Genomic DNA, 21,183 nt, shown 5'->3' with positions numbered 1-21,183 from the left:
TAATTTTCAGAAATATTTAAAACTTTTTTATTGTTATTGTATTATTTTTTATTAATACCTCATTTTATTCTCTTTCTCTTTTACTTTTACCCTATATTCTTCATCAAATTTTAATTCCTCCTTAGTCACCTTATTATTTTCTATTTGAGTTGTCTTTTTTCATTATTGTCTGAGATTAATAAGTTTTCATTTTTCTTGTGTGTGTATTTTGATCATTTCTGTTCTGAGTTTAAAATAATCCTGTAAGGGTGTGTTTTTCATATCTACAAATGCTGGCTTGAGAATAATCAGTGTAAAGTGTTATCTTACGGAGTTTTTCTGTTTCATTATAGATTTTGGCAAAAAATTTTCATCAGATAAAGTGTGTGGATTTCATATTCTGACTTTTTTATAAGAAATTTGTGTAGTTTCTTTTTTCCCCAAATTTTGGTCCATTCTGAGGATTTGTGGTCATTTGTAATATTTCTTTCAATATTAACTTAAAAATCAGTTTAGTAAAGTATACATTCTTATTGGGTCTTCTTTTTTTGGTAGTGAGGGGAAGCATTTTGTTTCCTAAAACTTTTCATTGTCTTTGATTTTATTTGACCCTAATTTTCTCCATTTTACATTTTTTACACAAATACCAAGTATCAAATGGTATTAATCTTCCAACTATATACATAGTATGTATATATAGATAGATATAGATATATTCTCTAGATATATATATCTATATATATCTATATATCTATTTATCATAGTATGTATATATAGATATATACTCTAGATATATATCTATATATCTATATAATTATATATCTATATATCTATATCTATATATCTATATATCTATAGATATTCTCTAGAATCTATGAGTTTAAATAACTGTGACATCAAATCATAACATTCTCCTTCAATCACTGTTTCTCAACAGCAGGACTATTGCCATTTTATAATTCCTTTGTTGTAGGGGACTTCCTTATACCCTGTAGGATATGTCAGCATCTCTGGCTTTTACTCAATAGATACCAATAAGAAGCACTTATCCAGTGTGTGACAACTAAAAATGTCTCCAGATATTTCTAAATTTCCTCTGATGAAGTAAGCTATTAAAATTGAAAACCAGTGTTCTGGTTTACCAGGAAACTATTTCTGCGACCTTGGTTGTGATATCTCTCCTCTCTCATTCATGCTTTTCTTTATTTGGTTCCTTTCTCTTCTCTTTTTGATAAGTCTGGCTAGCGATTTATCAATTTTATAAGTTTTTTTCAAAGAACCAGTTCCTAGTTTCATTGATCTGTTCTGTTTTTCGTTTGCTTGTTTGTTTGTTTCTTTGAAGATCCATCTATTTTTTTCATGAGAGACACAGAAAGAGAGGCAGAGACATAGGCAGAGGGAGAAGCAGGCTCCATGAGAGGAGCCTGATGTGGGACTTGATCCCAGGAGCCTGGGATCATGACCTGAGCCAAAGGCAGATGCTCAACCACTGAGCCACCCAGGTGCCCCGTTTGCTTATTTCTCTATCATTTATTTCTTCTCTAATTATTTCCCTTCTTCAGCTGGCTTTAGGCTTCATTTGTTGTTCTTTTTCTAGTTCCTTTATGTCTAAGTTTAGGTTGGGTATTTGACATTTTTCTTGCTGCTTGAGGAAAGCCTGTATTGCTACGTACTTCCCTCTTAGACTGCATTTGCTGCATCCCAAAGGTTTTGGATCCTCATGTTTTCATTTTCATTTGTTTCCATGTTTGTTTGCTTATTTTTTATTTTCTTCTTTCATTTCCTGGTTAACTCATTCATTCTTTAGAAGGATGTTCTAGCTTTTAGGTCCTTTATATCCATGGTAAGGGACTCTCTCGTGTCTTCCATGCTTTTCTCAAGCCCAGATAGTATCCTTATGATTATTGTTTTAAATTCTGGATCAGGCATATCACTTGTATCTGTTTCAAATAGAGCCCTGGCTGTGACCTTTTCTTGTTCTTTCTTTTGAGATGAATTCCTCCAATTTGGCATTTTGTTTAAGTCTCTGTCTTCTCCTGACTGCTATGAAAACCTGTTATGTTTCCTGCTTCTGAGCATAATGGCTTTATTAAGAAGCAGTCATGTACTGGCCAGGGCAGGTGCTTCAGGAAGCGTTTCTGGTGTTTGCTGTGTGCACTCTGCTCTGTTTTGGGTGCCCTTTCCCTCAGGTCAGTCCTCTGCAGAATTTCTCCTTGTCTGCAGTGGGCAGTATTTGGACCTTGTCCAGCACATGGCAAGTTTTAACTGGGTGTGCTCTGGTCTGCTAATAAAAAGAGGCCTGATCCTATTTCCTCCAGAGCTGAAGCTTTCCAGCACTTGATGGTTGGTAGATATAGTGTGTGTGCGGGGCGGGGGGCGGGGGGGCTTTGTGCTGATTTTTCTGGGGGAGGAGCCCACTGCTTTGGTTCTCAGGGATACTTGCCCTAGTAAACAAACACCTATAGAGTGTGGGGTTGGGAGGCTTCGTATAGGTGTTGTAGGCCTCCACTGTGGGTACTATGCTGCTCACTGAAGTCAGTCAGTACTGATGGGCCATGAAGAAAAATGGTGCCTGCACCTCTCCCTCATCCCTAGATTCCCCCCACTCTTTTCTATAAAATTTTTAGTAAGACTAACTTTGCTTATCACACAAGTTTGCTACGGGGTTGAGTCCAAGAGATTGTTCATTGGGATATAATGCTTTCTTTTTGGTTATTTATGCTACTTTGAGTTTGGGTAGTCTTCATCTTCAGGTTGTGCAGATAGTGTATTTTTGAGTAGTTTTATTCCCTCTTCTTATTTTGCAATTTTGGAGGAAATATTAGAAGATTTAGGTTTTTTTTCTTCTGTGTAAATGTGAAAATGGAATGTTTATATGTACTATCAATAGGAAAGCTATATTATTGGAAAATATACAAATCATTTGAGTTGATGAATAACTTCTTTTTTTCAAGGAAAAGATTTTTTTTATTGATAGATTTCCATATACAAATGTGGAAATTGTAGTTCCACATATAATTCAGGAATAATGATCAATTTTGAGCTGTAGGACAGTAATAAAAACATTTATGCGTTATCAGACTAGTTAGGTAGACGAGCTTCATGGTGATGAAATTTCTCAAAATAAAATTCTTGCTACTGAAAGGCTTCTGGATTTTCCAGGATCTAAGAAATGCTTAGTCATTTAACACAAAATTTCTAGCATGCGTCCTTTATCTTAGTTTACATATGAAGGCTTTCAGGTTTTTTTGTTTTGCTTTGTAAATAGGACAGTTCACCAGTTTACAAATTAAATGCTTAGAATTCATAATTGGGAGAGAAAAATCTCTCTTTATTTTTTCCCTAACCAGCCATCAAGTTTAACTAACCACATATACATATTATATTATGGTTAGATAAGATTTGCAGGAGTAAAATATATATATATATATAATTTGAAAACAGACCCAAAGCACATTACTTTGAGCAGGATAAGGATAAATTTGAGTATTTAGGTAAGAATCACATTTTTTTTTAAAGATTTTATTTATTTATTCATGAGAGACACAGAGAGAAAGAGAGGCAGAGACAAAGGCAGATGGAGAAGCAGGCTCCATGCAGGGAGCCCAACGTGGGACTTGATCCCAGGTCTCCAGGATGAGGCCCTGGGCTGAAGGCAGCACTAAACCCCAGAGCAACCCGAGCTGCCCAAGAATCACATTTCTTACAAAAAAGTGGTTAAATGATAATAAAAATAAAAGCAAGACAAAGAAAGTGTGTATAGAATGTACATGTGAGGAAATAAGGGTTAAAGTATAAGAAATAAGAGTTAAATGTAAAATACAAGAAATATCTTGCAAGTGGTAATAATGATAATTATACTATTTGCATTCTATTAACATAATTACTTATATGCAATATCTACCAGACACTATAACAAGCATTTAATTCTCACCAATACCTTTATCAATGATGGCATGATTACATCCATTTATAAATGAACAAATAACCAAAAAGAGTAAGTTAATTTCCCAAGTTTACACAACTAATGCAGCCAGAGTTTTAATTCGTGCAGTCTAACACCAAAACTTTTATTTTAAATAACCTTTTAATTTTTAATTCTCTGTGTTTTCAGTTTTCTGAAACATTTTATCTAGAATCTCAATAAGAGCATTATGTGGGGGTTACTTGGCATTTAGAAAGATTAAAGATTTCTGACTAATACTCTTAACATTTACTGTTTAGAGAACAAATAAAACATAATTTTCTGCTTATCATAAACTAATCTCAGTTAGAACATATATTATTCCTCAAAACCATAGGTAATAGCCCTTAAAAAATACAATGAAAGAAAAAGAAATATTTTTAAAACCGTATTTCAGAATGTGACTAGTCTACTGACATCCCCATGAAAGGGCTTTCTTTCTTCTTCACTTCACTACAAGTGGATATTTATCTTTACCATAGTTTTTCTTCTTCGTAATTTAATGACCATGAAGAGATAAGCATTAAAGTAGGTAACTTTAATAAGAAAAATACAGCATTAACAAACTGTACATAACGATCTAAAATTTCTGCATAGGAATGAATATGAATTTATTTTCTTCTAAAAAGCTATTATTGTGTGGATTTCATGATAATAATAGTATTTAGCACATATTAATAAAAGCCACATATATGTTTACATGTAGCAAAATATAGTAATGATCTTCATTCCAAATATTTCTTATGAATTTGCACTGAGTTGTCTTCTTCAATTTATATCACTCTAAATATTTCCTGTCTCTACTGTGAACAGTAGTGACCTATATGTAGTGATCTATATTCATAGACCTATTGAAAAGAAACCTCAGTTTACTAATGTACACTATTTGAATACAAAATATCTGTATATTGTGTACTATATACAAGGTACATCCCTATTGAATGTGCAATCTCTATTTCTAGTTATCCAAATTATGCCAAGTATGTGTGTGTGTATGAGAGAGAGAGAGAGAGGGAGAGAGTATTCAGCATTTGGTTCTGTCATCCTAAATTATCGCCACTGCTATACTCTACTAGCTATGATTTGGCTCACACCACGGAATCAATTGATGTTTTACAGTTCAATTCATAGATTGTAGAAAGTGCAGCAAACTAAAATATAAAATAAATCTCATAAATATATTCTGTGAATTTAGATTTTATGGCATGTATATGAGGAGGAAGTATATTTATAAGGAAAATAGGCATTGCATCCTTGTTTTCAAGTGTGACACAGTGATTTCCTCCATGGTAACTTTAATACAACATTTTCAGAAGATCTCATACTGCCAAACATATGTTTTAAATATTCAATAAATTATAATTTGTTCCACCGCTTTTCTAGACATAATATTGTGACTTGTTAAAAAGTCTGTGGAGATTAATAGGAGCTTATGTCATGGAAAATAAAGTTATGTATATAACTCACTGAACAAAATCAACCAAAGTATACACATTTAAGAAGTATAGATTATGGAGTTGTTTTACTATAAAAAATGAGAAATGTGAACATTGTCATTGTGAAGAAAATGCAATATTTAGTTATTTTAGTCTTTTGTAAAGGTGTAAAGCTTAACATTCATATGATTAAGACTACAACTTTTGGCCAAATAGACTGAGGTGTAGCACTTGGGCACACTCCATTACTGTATAAAATTAGATACTCTGCAAAGATATTACACTCCAGTGATTTCAATAAATTTTCCTATTAGGCCCCCAAGCCTATTTCAGCATTTTATTGCTTTATTTTAAAATGTTAACATTAAAACTTTTAACCTTCCAAAAGTCAACTTCCAAAGGTTTTCCATAAATTAATATTGCATTCATATGTTTAACCATAGACTCATAAATGAGCCCTATAAAACTATAGTACAACACATTAAAATATCAAAGTTTTACTTAATTTTCTGGTTATGGGTAACTTTAATAAACAGATATAAAAGATACAGAGATAGGAAGGTAGATAGGTAGATAGATAGATAGATAGATAGATAGATAGATAGATAGATGATAGATAGATAGACAGATATAGATGTATACAAAATGCATCACACAAGGCCAATCCATTATACCAAACATTCATGCAGTCAAAATCCTTTAATCCTCTTAAAAACCTTTTGGGGTAAGTGTTATTGTAGCAGGCTGAACAATGCACCCACCTTACCATTCTAATCCTGGAAAACTGTTGATTATATTAGTTTACATGGCAAAAAGGATTTTGCAGATGTAATTAAGTTAAGGTTCTTGTGACAGGGAGATTACCCAGATGTTACAAATGTAATCACAAGGTTATTTATGAGAAGGGCCAGTGAGTGAGGGTCAGGCAAAGAGATGTGATGACAAGAGCAGAAGGAGATTTCAAGTTGCTCTTCTGGAGGAAGAGGCCATACGGCAAGGAATGCAAGTGGTTTCTAGAAGCTTAAATGTATTCTCCTGTAGCATTTCTAGAAGAAACTCTGCCAACACTTTGTTTGACTTCTGACCTCCGGACCTGTAATACAATAAGTCTGTGGCTTTATCCACTAAATTTATGGTAATTGGTGAGAACAGCAATGGGAAATTAATAGTTATTATTTGAAGTTATTTTTACAAAATTCTAATGTAGTTATGAACTTACCCAAGGTATCACAACGAATACATGGTAAACATAGAATCAGAACCTGTGTCTGACATTTCTAAAGCCACACTTTTTCCACAGAGTAATGATTTTTTAGAAGTATTAAGATTTGTTTTTTATTTATTTTTTTTTTATTTTTTATTTTTTTTTAAAGATTTGTTTTTTAAAAACTAGATTTATAACACACCAAAAAAAAGTTCAATAGAAAAGAGTATACGTCATTAATTGCAACTTATTATCTGACAAGAAAGCTATGACTATTGAACATCTACATGTCTTATGTTGTGCTAGATGCTTGGGATATAACAAACCAAATTGAGTGCCTTACCTAATGAAGACCACATGCTTCTTTCAATAGTTAATTGTTCCCCTCGGGCAACATAGCATAGAAGGAAAAGTTTTAATAGCAACAGGAGTTAAAAAACACAACTACCAAAAAAAAAAAAAAAAAAACACAACTACCTTACAGTCAAACTGTCTTTTGCAGGAGGCTTAGTTTTCCCAAGAAGATAATGGTAAATGCACAAGCATGATGAACTGGTACATCATTTCAGGTTTATTTAAGTGTTCTTGGGCTAAGAAACCAAGAGTAATTGTTTTTCTTTTGCATAAATATGAAACTAGAATATTTACTATCACCACCTATGTAAATAGATAATAATTTTCTTTGAAAAAAATATAATTTATTGGAATTATACACGCAACATACCTAAATGGAGGATAATTTTTTTTTGTCTTTTTTTATTGGAGTTCAATTTGCCAACACATAGCATAACACCCATGATAATTTCTTTAATAAACCATGTCAGTCTATACATCATTTTTTCTTAGTTTTTCTCTAGTTATTGAGTAAATGGAAATATTAAAATATGTGAATTTCATGTCCATGGTTTTACATATATATAGCAATTCTATAAATATTTATCTATGCACAGAAATGCCACAAATAAATGTTAACAGAACCATTTAACCCACAGAGGAAAAAAGAGTGAAATTTCTTTCATTAAAATGCTTTTTAAAAAAATATTTTTGATGATTGTTCTGTGCTCATTCTTTTAATTTGCAAATTCCTAATACATATATAATGAAGATCTTTTCACATGTTTATTTGTCACCTATATATTCTAATAGATGAGTTGCACAGGTTTCTTATCCATTTTTAAATATAGTTATTTTCTCATCATTGATTTTTAATAGTTTTTGCATATTTTGGATAACAGTTCTTTATCCAATAACATGTTTTGCAAATATTTTTCCCAATCTGTGGCTTGTGTCTTGACACAGTCTTTTCCGAGCAGAAGTTTTTAATTTAATTTTTATTTATTTTATTATTTTTTAAAGACTTAATTGTTTGTTCATGAGAAGCACACAGAGAGGCAGAGACAGAGATAGAGGGAGAAGCAGGCTCCTTGCAAGAAGCCTGATGCGGGACTTGATCCTAGGAATGTGGGATTACACCCTGAGCTGACACTCAACAGCTGAGCCACCCAGGCATCCCTACATTTTAATTTTAATGAAGTCCAGTTTATCAATTCTTTATTTCACAGATCATGCCTTTGGTATTGCCTCTAAAAAGGCACCACCATGCCCAAGGACATCTAGATTTTATTCTGTGTTGTCTTCTAGGAGTTTTATAGTTTTGTGCTTTTTATTCAGGTTTATGAGCCATTTGGAGAGAATTGTTATAAACGGTGTAAAGCTGTGTCTTGATTTGCTCTTTTGCATGCATGTTTTGTTCTAGCAAAATTTATTGAAAAGAATACCTCTGTTCCTTTGCTCCTTTGTCCAAAGATCATGGACTATATTTATGTAGGTTTATTTCTGGTCTCTATTCTGTTTCATTGATATTTCCCTCTATTCTTTTGACAATTCCACAATGTTTTGATTCCTGTGGCTTTATAGATATTAGGGGACCTTTGGAGGTGATTGATTAGGTCATTATGATGCAGCTCTCATAAATGGGATTAGTGCCCTTAAAAAGAGGCTAGAGTCCTAGTCCTTTCCACCATGTGAGGGCACAGCAAAAAGTTGACCATCTGCAATACAGAAGAGGGCCTTCACTAGAAGAACCTGGTTGTGCTAGCATCCTGACCTCAGACATCAATCCTCTAGAATGGTGAGGAAAAATTTCCATTTATATAAGCCACCCAGTCTGTGGTATTTTGTTACAGCAGCCAAAACTGACTAAGATAGAGATATAATGAATTCTCTCCTTTGTAAGAATGATGTAATAATGAATGTACCTAGTTCAGTTCTGTGCTTCTTAAGGACACACCTGCCTACAAAGAACAAGTTTTCTTCTTAATCTTCTCTGTGTTGTAAAGTGTGCAAAGGTTCTGATTCAACTCTGTATGAGCTGGGCTGGGTATATCTGTCTAAATCTAGAATTCTGTTAGACAATTTGGCTCTTGCACTAAGTAACATCCTCCAACTTAGCTTTAACTGGTAATAAGGGCAGCAATTTTATTCTTTATATTTACTCTGTTTTAAATTAATTTAGGTGGATATCACTGTATGTGTCTAGTGGCTACTGTAATTAGATAGCACATGTGTAAGGCTCTTGTATAAGTTATATAGAAGAGGTAAAAACGAGCCTGCTTTTCTGTTTTATTATCTCAAGGAGGAAAGCTTTCAATAATTCATGATTGAATCTGATGTTTGCTCTAAGTTTTTAATAGGTATCATTTATCTGATTAACATAATTCCCTATAATTAATAATTACTTAGAGCAGGGTCAGTAAACTATGGCCTGTTTTCATAAATAAATTTGTACTGAATATAACAGTGACTATTTGTATGTTTTCTGAGCTACTTTATTCTACAATCTCAGTATTGAGTAGTTGTGACTGAGACTATGTGGCCTACAAAACAAAAATATTTATATTTTGTCCCTCAAGAAAGAATTTGCTGGGGATCCCTGGGTAGCTCAGAGGTTCAGCACCTGCCTTTGGCCCAGGGCGTGATCCTGGAGTCCCAGGATCCAGTCCCGCATCAGGCTTCCTGCATGGAGCCTGCTTCTCCCTCTGCCTGTGTCTCTGCTTCTCTCTCTCTCTCTCTCTCTCTCTCTCTCTCTCACATGAATAAATAATTTTTAAAAAACTTTAAAAAAAGAAAGAATTTGCTGATCTTCAATGTAGAGTTTGTATTATAAATAAATGTTAAATTTTTTCAAACTATTTATACAATAGGAATTTATCTGGGAACTTATTTCCTCTAATTTTTCAAATGAATTGGCAACAAATTTGTTCAAAACATCCTCTTATAACTCTGTTTATTCTTATTAGGAACTGTAAATGATGTCCTTTGAAAAAACAATAATAATATTGACAGTGTGGATATTCTCTATTTTCTCTCTCTCTCTCTTTTTTTTCTAAATCAGTTCTGCTAGGTCTTTATTAAAAGTATTAATGTTTTCAAAGAACCAGAATTGATTTTCTTCATTCTCTTTATTGTCCTTTCCTTGATTTCATCATTTCTGTTTTTAACATATATTTTTGCTATTTTCTCAGATTTTTTTTTGTCCTGAAATGTCTTTATTATGCCTTCAATTTGAATTATATTCTCACCAGGTATCTGATTTTTCTTCTCTACTTCCTGCATTTGTCTTAATTCTTTGCTCTCTTGGTAGTTCTCTGGTTATCTCCAAGATGTTGTTTTCTTTGTATTTATCCTGCCTGAATTTTGTTTCTTAGCTCTGTGACTTAATGTTTTAATTGACTTGGAAAACTGTTATCCATTATCATTTCATGTATTGCTTTTGTATATTTTTCTATCTTCCTTCCTTTTGGATCTTCAGTGAAATTATGTGAGATGTTTTATAGCTGAGTAATATTTCATTGTATAAAACATCCTATATATAATCTGCTGCTTTCCCCCACTTTCTCTCCCTCTCTGTTTCTATTTAATATATTCTAATGATTTACTGTTACTTTACTAATCCTCTTCTCTACCATGTCTAACCTGTTGTTAAAACCATATTTTGAATTCTTAATTTTAGTAATTTTATTTTTCAGTTTTACCATTTCTATTTGATTTTTTAAAAATACTACATTCTTCTCTTAAAATTCTCTAGATTGTTTTCAATTATTCCTGAATAACACCAACATTTGGATTGCTTATGAGATTATTGTCTTTTTTCCCCATCTCTCAATTTTGGTAATTTGGTCCTGTTTTCTATTTTTTAAGTTATTTTTGGTTAAATGTTAGGCATAGAACCTGAAAAATTATAGAGATAATTTGAGGATTCTGAAAGGAAAATTTACTTTTGCTTCTGGAAAGCAATTAGGACAGTTAGTGGGAATTTAGGAGGGCCTGCTATGGTAGTGAATTTATAGAAAGATTTTGGTCAATATAGCTATGACAGGACATCACGGTGTGATGTCTATTGTTCTCTAACATCTTCCTAGTGAGTGTTACCTAATAGCATTTGTGGTGAAACGGCTGTTATTGGACTGATAAAGGAACAGCACTCTGCAATCCCTTTGAGAAAGATGGGCAAATTTACATAACCACATCTGGAAACTCTTACCTACAAAATCCTCTACTGTGATATCTGAATCAGTATTTACGAAAAGAGGATGAGAATCTGAAATTTACTAAAGAATGGCTTCTATTCACCACCCTGTTTATTGAGAACATATGATACACAGAAAAATAATTTCTGTTGTTATAAAACAGAAAATAATACTACAACTTTTAATTGATGTATAGTGTGTCAGACATTAATATCTATGCTATATCTATGTGGTGTTATAAAGGTCTGTAAGTGTTTTGATAGAATTAAATGAAAGCCAAACATATGTTTTGTTGTTTTCAAATAACTGCCTTGTGTATTTTGTCCAGACTATATAATTGTCATGAACAGATGGATTAGTATGGAAATAGGTTAATCTGTCTTTACCGGAACTATTTTATCAATATTCTTAAAAGACAATTTCACAAACTATCAAAATTAGGAGGCCAGACTATTGAAAACATGCCAGGCTCTTCCATACCCCCTTTGTTGTTATTGAGAAATTAGTTGTGAATCTATTGGAATTATTTGTAAGTAGTCTGTTTTTCCTTTTGTCTTCCTTTTTAAGAGGTTTTCTTTGGCTTTTGTGTTATTCATTTTCACTATTATATAACTGACTTTTTTTTTTTTTCAGATGGGCTTTTCAGAATTGAGTTTTCTCCAGCAATTCTGGGGAAAAAATCTCAATTATTATGGCTTTGACTATTTTAACTTTCGTAATTTAACATGACAGCCCATCTGAAGACTAAAAAAATGAAAGTTATATATTTTTATTCTAATTGCTATATGTCTTAACGTTTTGTATTTCCTATGTCTTTGTTTATCTGAATTAAATTCCGGGTAATTGATTCATATCTGATATATAACCTCTATATACTAGACCTCTTCATTTTGGTCTAATGTGTAGTTTAATTCATTCATTTAAATTTTAATTTCAGTAATTTCTATGTTCTAAAATTTCTAACCTTTAAAAAATTCTTAATTATTTTTATTGACCTCTATTCCTTTCGCATATATTCAATTTTGTTACTTATTTCCTGTAACAAATGATATAACACTTTTGGGTATGAGAGTACCACTACTGGGAGTATTTTTAGCTCTTATTCTGGTCACAATTGTTTCTTTTGGCTCAGTCTCATGATGCTTCTTTCTTTACGGTGTTGTGACTTTTCATTGAATTATTAATTCATGGAAATGTTTACAGCTGAGTTAAATTTTATCACTCCAAAACGTTTGCCTTTGCCTCTGCCAGACAGATGGAAACAGAAACTACTATAGACCATGGTATATTAAAGTTATCTGCTTGGATTTCCTATCTCATCACCTCTGTGGTGAAACTTGTGTGAGGGCCAGTTTATGATCATGGATTCTAAGTGGAGAATCATCTCCCTCAAGCCAATATTAAGGTCAAGGTAAGCAAGTTTCTTGCTGACGCCTTCTTTTCACCTATAAAATTAAGGTATATCATTTTTGGAGTTTTTGCGTTTTTGGAGTTTCTGCGGAGTTTCTGGGGTGTCCTATTAGCCCTCTCACATGGGCTAGATACCAGACTTTTTATTATATGTCACCTATAAATCCATTTCTTCAATATACTTAAGATTCATTAATGTTGTCAGGGTGGAACAGGCATTTACATTTCACCAATTCTCAAGCCTTTCACTTTCATCTCATTTGGGCTCTTATTTTCTGAGTGTATAGATGATTTAAAATATTTTAAGACTTTATTTATTTATTCATGAGAGACACACACACACACACAGAGGCACAGACACAGGCAGAGGGAGAAGCAGGCTCCATGCAGGGAGCCTGACATGGAACTCGATCTCAGGTCTCCAGGATCAGGCCCTAGGCTGAAGGCAGCGCTAAACCACTGAGCCACCCGGGCTGCCCTGATTTAAATTTTTTTTAAATCCATGCTGCATTTAAATTTCAATTGGCAGGTATGTTCTGAGCATCTAGTATGCCACACAACGGGAGATAAAAATATTCTTTTCAATCCCTCTTCTTTTGTAGCTCAAATGGTTATACAAAGGACATGTAAAATTCATGTATGTTTGAGGATATATGTATGTATATATGTATGTATGTACACACACATATTAAGAACTTATTTTAACTAGGTCACACAGAGGAGTCAATATAAAAATATATTGTTTCTCATTACAATTTACAAATGTATGTCAAAATTAAATACATAAGAATATGAATGATGAATAATACTTCAGAGGGAACAAGTATTTGACTGGTGTTTCAACATTTCAAAGGAGATAGCATGTCCAACATGCTATGAGAAATATAAACATTTTCTACAAACCATCAAGCACAAGCTGTTTTGTACTATGCTGAATATTTATTAAATTTTGAATCAAATAGTCTTCACTCTGTATATCAATAGAATGAAACTCGACCTGCTTTTATAATACCCAAAAGACTTACCTTGTATGAAAAAGTTTATGTCCTCATAACCATATAACTACAAAAGAAAAGTAAATTAGACCCAACAGAAAGCTCATGAAACAAGTGATTATTTTGATAAAAATATGTCCACATGGAATAGAGATGAAAATCTAGACCAATAACTATAGAAACTATTCATTCTATTATGCAAATATTAAATGTGAACAGCTGGTGGAGTGATGAAATTGCCATGCTTGATACTTAATAGTCAAGTTGTTATATAAACACCTTTCTTAATGTGGGAAAGTAATTTTCTTAAACCAAATGCTTCAATCAACCTTCATAAGATTGTGTCATGTTTCTACAAGCAAAGAGACTATTGTTTTCCTCCATTTCCTATTTAGACCAAAAGATAATTAAATCTGCTCCCATAAATATTAAAAAAAAAGTTTTCTAGTCATTATGAAAAGCATGATATTATAATGATACTTAGAAAATATATCATTGATAAGAAAATAGTCTTGTAAAAAATATAATATTTTAATTTAGAGGCACGAAAGCAACATTAATGCAATTAACATGACACTTGGAGATTTGTGAAAAGGAGAAAAGGGGGAAATTGTCATTTATTGATTGTCTATAAAGTGCTATACTCTGTGGTAGAGATTTTAGATACATCACCTAGTTGAACTAGCTCAGTAGCACTGGAAGTAGATATTGTTATTTTTGTTATATATGAGGAAAGCTAGCCTCAAAATATAAATGGCCTGCATAAAGCTATAGAGCTACACAGTGGCATCCCATGCTGCCAGCTGAAATCTCTCAACAAAGTTTTCAATCCTGATTGTTTCATCAATTGAATGATGAATTTATTTTGCAACATCATGAAAATCAAGTTATTATGAAAGTGTACTTTTAGAGACATATAACACTTTTTTTAAAGGTGATTACAGAAGTAATAAAAAAAATACTGTTTCTGAATAAAATAGAGGCAGTAAACCATTTAATTTTCCAATAAATAGATCACAATTTGACTCTTGCCATGTTTCAAAATTAACGATTTTTACATAAACTTTAACTTAACAGTTGCAATGCTGGTGTTTGATTAATGATATTCTTGGTGGCATTCCCTAACGTGTAAAAACCAAAATTTGTTTTAATAAATGCATTTTTATTTAAATGCATAAGTGAAAGCCTGAGAATGCAGGTTCAAGGCGGCAAAAGACACACAATTTAGCTTCCATATTTTAGTAAATAACAATGAGGACTTCAAGAAGGCAAAATGAAGAAGAAAAACAGGAAAAAAATGAGGCAAGTGGAGCCAGAGAGAGTGGGAAATGGACAAAGGGAAGGAGAAGAGGTAAGAGAAGTGGCGGAGCCCAGCTAATGTAAATCACTTAGATCGACAGAAAACCTTTCAGTAGCATTCTGAAAAAAAGACAGAAGTCCAAAAGTGGAATTTGATCCAATCAGTGACAAATCCTGTCTACTTTTCAAAGGAACACTCTGAATATTGTATCATGAATAGACTGTGAGCATAAATAGCAGATAAATGGCAGCAAGAGCATTCAGAAAGCTTTTACAATAATTGAGGCTGGAGAGAAATTAATAGATGTGGAGGTGATCTATGTCAGAAATGGATGGACTCTGAACACATTTTGAAAATGGAATTAACAGGATTGGTTGATGGATTCCATGTGTGATATTAAAAAAAGAAAGTATTGAAGATGACTTCAAAGATTTTGATCTGAGCAAATTAGTGATAATCTTGAAAATATAGGGAATACAATCAACAAGAAAATAAAAAGGCAATTAGATCTCTCAAATAGTATATATATTAGGCATATTGATCATATATAGTCATATTTTATATATTTTTCAGGTAGCTATAGTCTAATAAGAAAACACAGTAAAAATTGGCATGATCTTGAATAAAACTTGTAGCAAAAAAAGACATTTTTGACCTAACAAGTATAAAATGTATTTTAAAATAGAAATATATATATTGAAAAATATATTTGAAAAATTGATATGTAGTACCTACACATATATGCATACTAATGAAGTGGTACATGCCAATTATCAAACTATAGATGTAATAATGAATAATAACTTGTGGTTGTAGAAGATAATTTGCATTTTGCTCAATTTATTATGTTTGAAATGTTGCCTCATAATAGGTTACCTTTAACAAAAAATATAAATGTAATTACAGGAGAGTTTAAGAGGCATAAGAGGATTTCATGTGGAAAAAGTCAAAGGTCTAAATCAAAGTTATAACCATAAGATAGAAAACTGAAAACAAGTAACAATAAAGTAAACAAATTGGACTCAATCAAAATTAAAAACTACTGTGCCTCAACAGAGATGATCAAGAAAGTGAAAAGACTATCCACAAACTGGGAGAAAAGAACTATTACAACTCAACAATGAAAATCTAAATAACACAATTAATGGATGGTTAAATTATCTTATGGTTAAAATATCTTAAAATTATGTATTATTAATACATATTTTTCCAAAAAAGATAGACATATAGCCAATAAGCACATGAAAATATATTCAATACCGTTACTCATTAGGGAAATGCACATCAAAACCACAACGATATACCACTTCTTATTCTTTGGCATGGATTTAGAAAAAGGCAATTTCAAGTGTTAGTGACAATAAGGAGAAATTGGAACACTCATACATTTCTGGTTAGGAATTAAAATGGGGGCAGCCTGGATGGCTCAGCGGTTTAGCGCCTGCTTTCAGTCTAGGGCCTGATCCCGGAGACCCAGGATCGAATCCCATATCGGGCTCCCTGCCTGGAGCCTGCTTCACCCTCCGCCTATGCCTCCGCTTCTCTCTCTCTCTCCCTGGGTCTCTCATGAATAAATAAATAAAAATTAAAAAAAAAAAAAACACACAGCCCTGTATATACTACAACATGATTCAACCATACAAAGCAATGGAGTACCACTACATGTTACAACATAGATGAAGATTTGAAAGAACTGTGAAAGAAGCCAAACACAAAAGGCCACATATTCATGATTTCATTTATATGAAATGTCAAGAATAGGCCAATGTAGGGAGAAAGAAAGAAAATTAGTGGCTTTCATAGATTGTAGGTGGAGGAAATAAAGAGTGGCTGCTAATGTCTACTGGCTTTGTTTTGTTTTGGATGATGAAAATATTATGAAATTATTTTGTGGGGTTGGTTGTACAATTCTGTGAATACACTGAAAACAACTACATTTTGTACCTTGAAATGATGAATTTTATGGCTTGTGAATTAGATCTCTATAAGGAAGAAAATTAAAATAGAAAATTAAAATCAATTATTTTAAATGTTGAAGTTTATATCTCATTTTACATCTCCAAATTCTAAAACTGAATGAACAGATGATGTATAAACTTGCATAAAAGAATAGAAAAGAGACAATTCTATAATTTAAAAAAGTGGATGTAACCAATAATTTTGTATTGAAAACTCAGGGGCCATTCTTAATGTATGACTCTGAGAAATTCTTTAAATTCTCTGGTTTACAGTTTGACCACCAAAGACACGAAACAATGCCTTACTCACATGATGGTTATCAGCACTGAAAATTCAGGTATGATAAAGCTCTTCAAAAGGTATTTTGTCTGACTTATTATGGTTAATACGGGTTTAAAGTCATTTTAATACATAGCACATAGCATGATCAGACCATGCTAGTTTAGACACTCCTGGAGTCAAACTTTGAGAATCTCTAAATTTTCTTTTCACTTCAAAACTACTATGCTTTTTCACGAGTCCTTCACTTGAGTTCTAAAGATCATAAATAACTGGAGGCGCATCTTCTATCCTTCCTCCTCTGCACACTATTGCATTATGGTGTTTTCACACCACTCTACTATAAACTGCTTCTGGATGTCCATCTCCAAATGGACATCACTCCCTGCATTAACATTTTCCTCCACACTAAAGGGGATACAAGTTACATTCCCCTAGAAATTTCTTACCAGGTTCTTTTTTTTTTTTTTAAATCATTTTACTGTTTATACACATTAAAGTTGGCAGAACTCTCATGACAAGCAGGACAGAGACATGTCATGCAAGGAAAAATAGTGAAGGTTTCATAAAACTTGAGAGAAGCACCAGGGTTACACAGGGCAGCTGCAACAGGTTCTTCCCTAGTCACTAGAGTACCAGAGTAGGCCTGCAGATTTCTCAGCTTAACAAACATGTAGCTGTAATGCTAGTCTCTCTTTCTGGAACACATTGTCAGTCTCCTGGAGTTTACTTAGAGCCTCATTATTGTTCCAGTCTTGTTCCATTCTTTGCTTAATTTACTTTGATAAATGGAGATATTGGGAAAGCTAGGATGGTGCTCTTTGGTGGCAACATGACTTTTTAATTCCCCAAAAGTCGTGAACAGAGTAGTCCAAACAATTGAATTTCTCTTTTAACCTGGATATTTAGTGCCTCTTTGCTATTAACTATGAGTGATAATCACCAGTTAAAATCCTTTACATTATTATTGCAATTATTAATATATATAATGTGTATATTATATAAATTAATTTTAATAAATTATAAACCCTCAATATATAATTATTATACAATTAAATTATTGTAATATTATTTCCTACACTGGTATGCATTTTTTTCTTCTCTATGTACCAAGTAGTTTCTTAACTTACCAGTTGGCAAGTCTGTTTTTGATATAAAAGAACAGAATTTATTGATATAAAAGACTTCCTACTTCAGAAAAGAGTGTTATTAATAAGCTTAGCTACTTGAACAAGCAGTCCATGAGAACCCACTTTCTACCACAGAATATGTGTATTCACAATGCACCCAGGAAACATCATACAGAGAACTAAATGTGGGACATATTTTGGTCAGGAAGTATCAAGAATTATTGGTTAGTTTTTTCATACAGGACTTTATGATAGAAATAAAAGAAAATGACATTGCTAAAAGAAAGCACTTTTTAAAGCAATATCCAGGTTCTTGAGTGTGATTGCTTTTGAAATATGTTTTTGCCCAGATAAAACTTAATAATTTTAAAATTAAATGAAATTTAATAGAAGAAATACACTTACATGCCAAATATCCTTATTTTTTTCAACGATTTTATTATTCATTCATGAGAGACACAGAGAGAGAGGCAGAGCCACAGAGAGAGAGAGATAAGCAGGCTCTCTGCAGGAAGCCCAATGTAGGACTCAGTCCCAAGACCCTGAGCAAAAGGCAGAGGCTCAACCACTGAGCCACCCAGGTGTCCCTATCCTTAATTTTTTTTTTTTTAAAGGCAATTCAAAAATCATTCACCTGAGTATCAAGCATATGGTCACTTTAGAATCTTTTTTTCTGTTGTTGAACCTATATTGTAGCATGGCTTTTTTAGAACTCAGCTAGCAATTACTGATACTATTTCTTAATATAAATAACAGATATTCAATTACTAGGAGTATATATATTTATATAAACCACATATATTTATAATGTATTATTATAGGTAATATGTATATGTATTATATAATATATAATACATATTTTTGTAAATATTTTTGTTATATATGTGTTTCTTTGGTTATTTCTCAAAAACTAGACTAAACACATTCTTTCAGCAACTTTAAAAGTCACCTTGAGCAAGCTAAAAAGTAGAAAATTGAGTTGAAAACAAAACAATCTATATTGTTTTATTTATTAATTTTTTTAAAGATTTATTTATTTACTGGGGGAGGGGCGGGCAGAGGGAGAGGGAGAGAGAAACCTAAGCAGGCTCCTCTAAACAGATTCCTCACTGAGCATGAAGCTAGACAGAGGACTCTATCTCACAACACTGAGGTCATGACCTGAACCAAAACGAGAGTCAGAGGCATAACTGTGCCACCAGGTGCCCCGACAATCTATTTTAGAAATGAATTACCTTGAAGTCTTCTGTTGACTGTGGACCTAAAAATTTGAATTCCACTTTTTTGTATTTATAAACATGTGCACACACACAAAAAAACACATGACTTTGGATAGCATATTTTATTTTGAATTCCTGAATAGTTTACATGCCAAATTGATTGGAAAAGATAAATGTACTATGATTTCAGAAAGAGAGAAAACACACTTATCTTGTAAATATTATGAAGTATCTAGAAATTTGCACTGATCACTATCTAAATTACTATCTACTATAATAAGCAGTGGATATATAAATCATAACTCATTTTATGTTAGAATAGCTTTTATATAATTCCACTCATTACAAAATGTTTGAGTTAATCATTAAAATAGATAGTATTCAAATAATAGATGCTATAGATAAATAGCTAACAGGGGTCACACTTTTCAGATAAAGCCTCAAAAACCCTTTTAATAGTGTATGTAAAACTCATGAAGTAACTGATATTTTTAACAATTTAAACACCATTAAGAAACATCAAATGTTATTAACATCAAATTTTATGCAAAATAAAGTTATTCTATAATATAAATCTGTAGATAATTGCAACTGTAAGTTAATATACTTACTAAAGCATATGTACATATGTCTGAATTAAAGCTAACTCTTTTTAAGAACAACACATAAGGATTTTTCAAATTGAAAAAAATCAAATAAGTACCTCTACAGAAATTATTTTACTTGGGTTCAGAAACATTACACTTAAATTATTTTGAAAAATTTACATCTTGCAAAAGTAAATCCTGAACTGCACTACAGCTACAATTCATATAGGGTAAGGGTTTTGACAATTCTAGGAGAATGAAATAAAGTTAGGTGAAGATTGATTACAGCATGAGCAAGAATTAAGGTACGGGCAGGTCAAGGTAAGAATGATTGCTGATTATGTATAAGCCTAACAGCATCTTAGGAATATAGACAAAATGTATTAAGAAAACAAGTTTTAGCTCAAGAATGACTAATATTTTTAGCCTTGAGAGTAAAGCTAATGTCTGAGTTAGAGACAGATTGTTAGTGCAGTTGTCAGCATAGTCATCCATCTGGAATTGTTTTTTCCCCTCTTGTTTTTCAGTTTTTCTATTAAAATAATTTTCTCTTTGTTGAACAAAATGAAAAGTAACATGCAATTAACATGAATATGCTCCCAGATTATTTTTTGGTATTAGAATTGTGTCTGACATTTAAGCAAATCACCCAATTAGTCCCTGTCTACATTCATCAACATGTGAAGCAGATTTTAAAGACTTTATATTCCTGATTAACAAAATTGGTAAATTTTAACGTGTTTAATGTTAAAATCATTTTTATAGTATATTATCTTTATAAAATGTGAGAATTCTTACTATTTTATTTTTATCAATTTAAAGAATGTTAATTGAAATATTTGAGTCATTCTGTTTGAGATCAACACAAAAAGGGATTTGGAAGTTATGAAGAGGAATACAAAGTGGAAAGCTTAGCCAGTCAAGAAGTTTTTGTAGGTTTGCCTTTGAAGAACAAAAGAAAAATAATGCGAAATAAACCAAAGCCTTAAAACTCCCCACTTCCTCTACCCCTCCTCAACCCCCTACTTGTGATCTCTCTTTCTCTAATAAATAAAACCTTAAAAAAAAAAAAAAAAAGCCTTCTAGAAGGTCTGTGACTCCCAAGATGGAATGCAGAATGTGACAAAAGAATCTAACTGTAAGGGCACCTGGATGGCTCAGTTGGTTGTGTCGACTCTTGGCTTCAGCTCA

General features: G+C 32.3%; 1 long non-coding RNA gene across 12 annotated transcripts in view; it reads left to right on the top strand.

Moving 5' to 3' along the window:
* The window catches only part of LOC119867452, a 74,797-nt gene that overhangs the window by 5,393 nt on the left and 48,221 nt on the right, over nucleotides 1–21,183 (top strand). For 5 of the 12 annotated variants that reach the window (XR_005383569.1, XR_005383575.1, XR_005383572.1 and 2 more), the window contains exons 1-3: nucleotides 8,857–8,931; nucleotides 12,368–12,523; nucleotides 17,049–17,113. This is a non-coding gene — a long non-coding RNA (uncharacterized LOC119867452). Of the gene's footprint in view, nucleotides 1–8,856; nucleotides 9,044–12,363; nucleotides 12,524–17,048; nucleotides 17,114–20,814; nucleotides 21,037–21,183 lie in introns of those variants that run through there. The other 7 variants (XR_005383577.1, XR_005383580.1, XR_005383576.1 and 4 more) reach the window with 5 other exon arrangements.

Source organism: Canis lupus, chromosome 34 (genome assembly GCF_011100685.1).
Source record: "Canis lupus familiaris isolate Mischka breed German Shepherd chromosome 34, alternate assembly UU_Cfam_GSD_1.0, whole genome shotgun sequence".
Lineage (NCBI taxonomy): Eukaryota > Metazoa > Chordata > Mammalia > Carnivora > Canidae > Canis > Canis lupus.
This window is presented reverse-complemented; position numbering and strand designations above follow the sequence as displayed.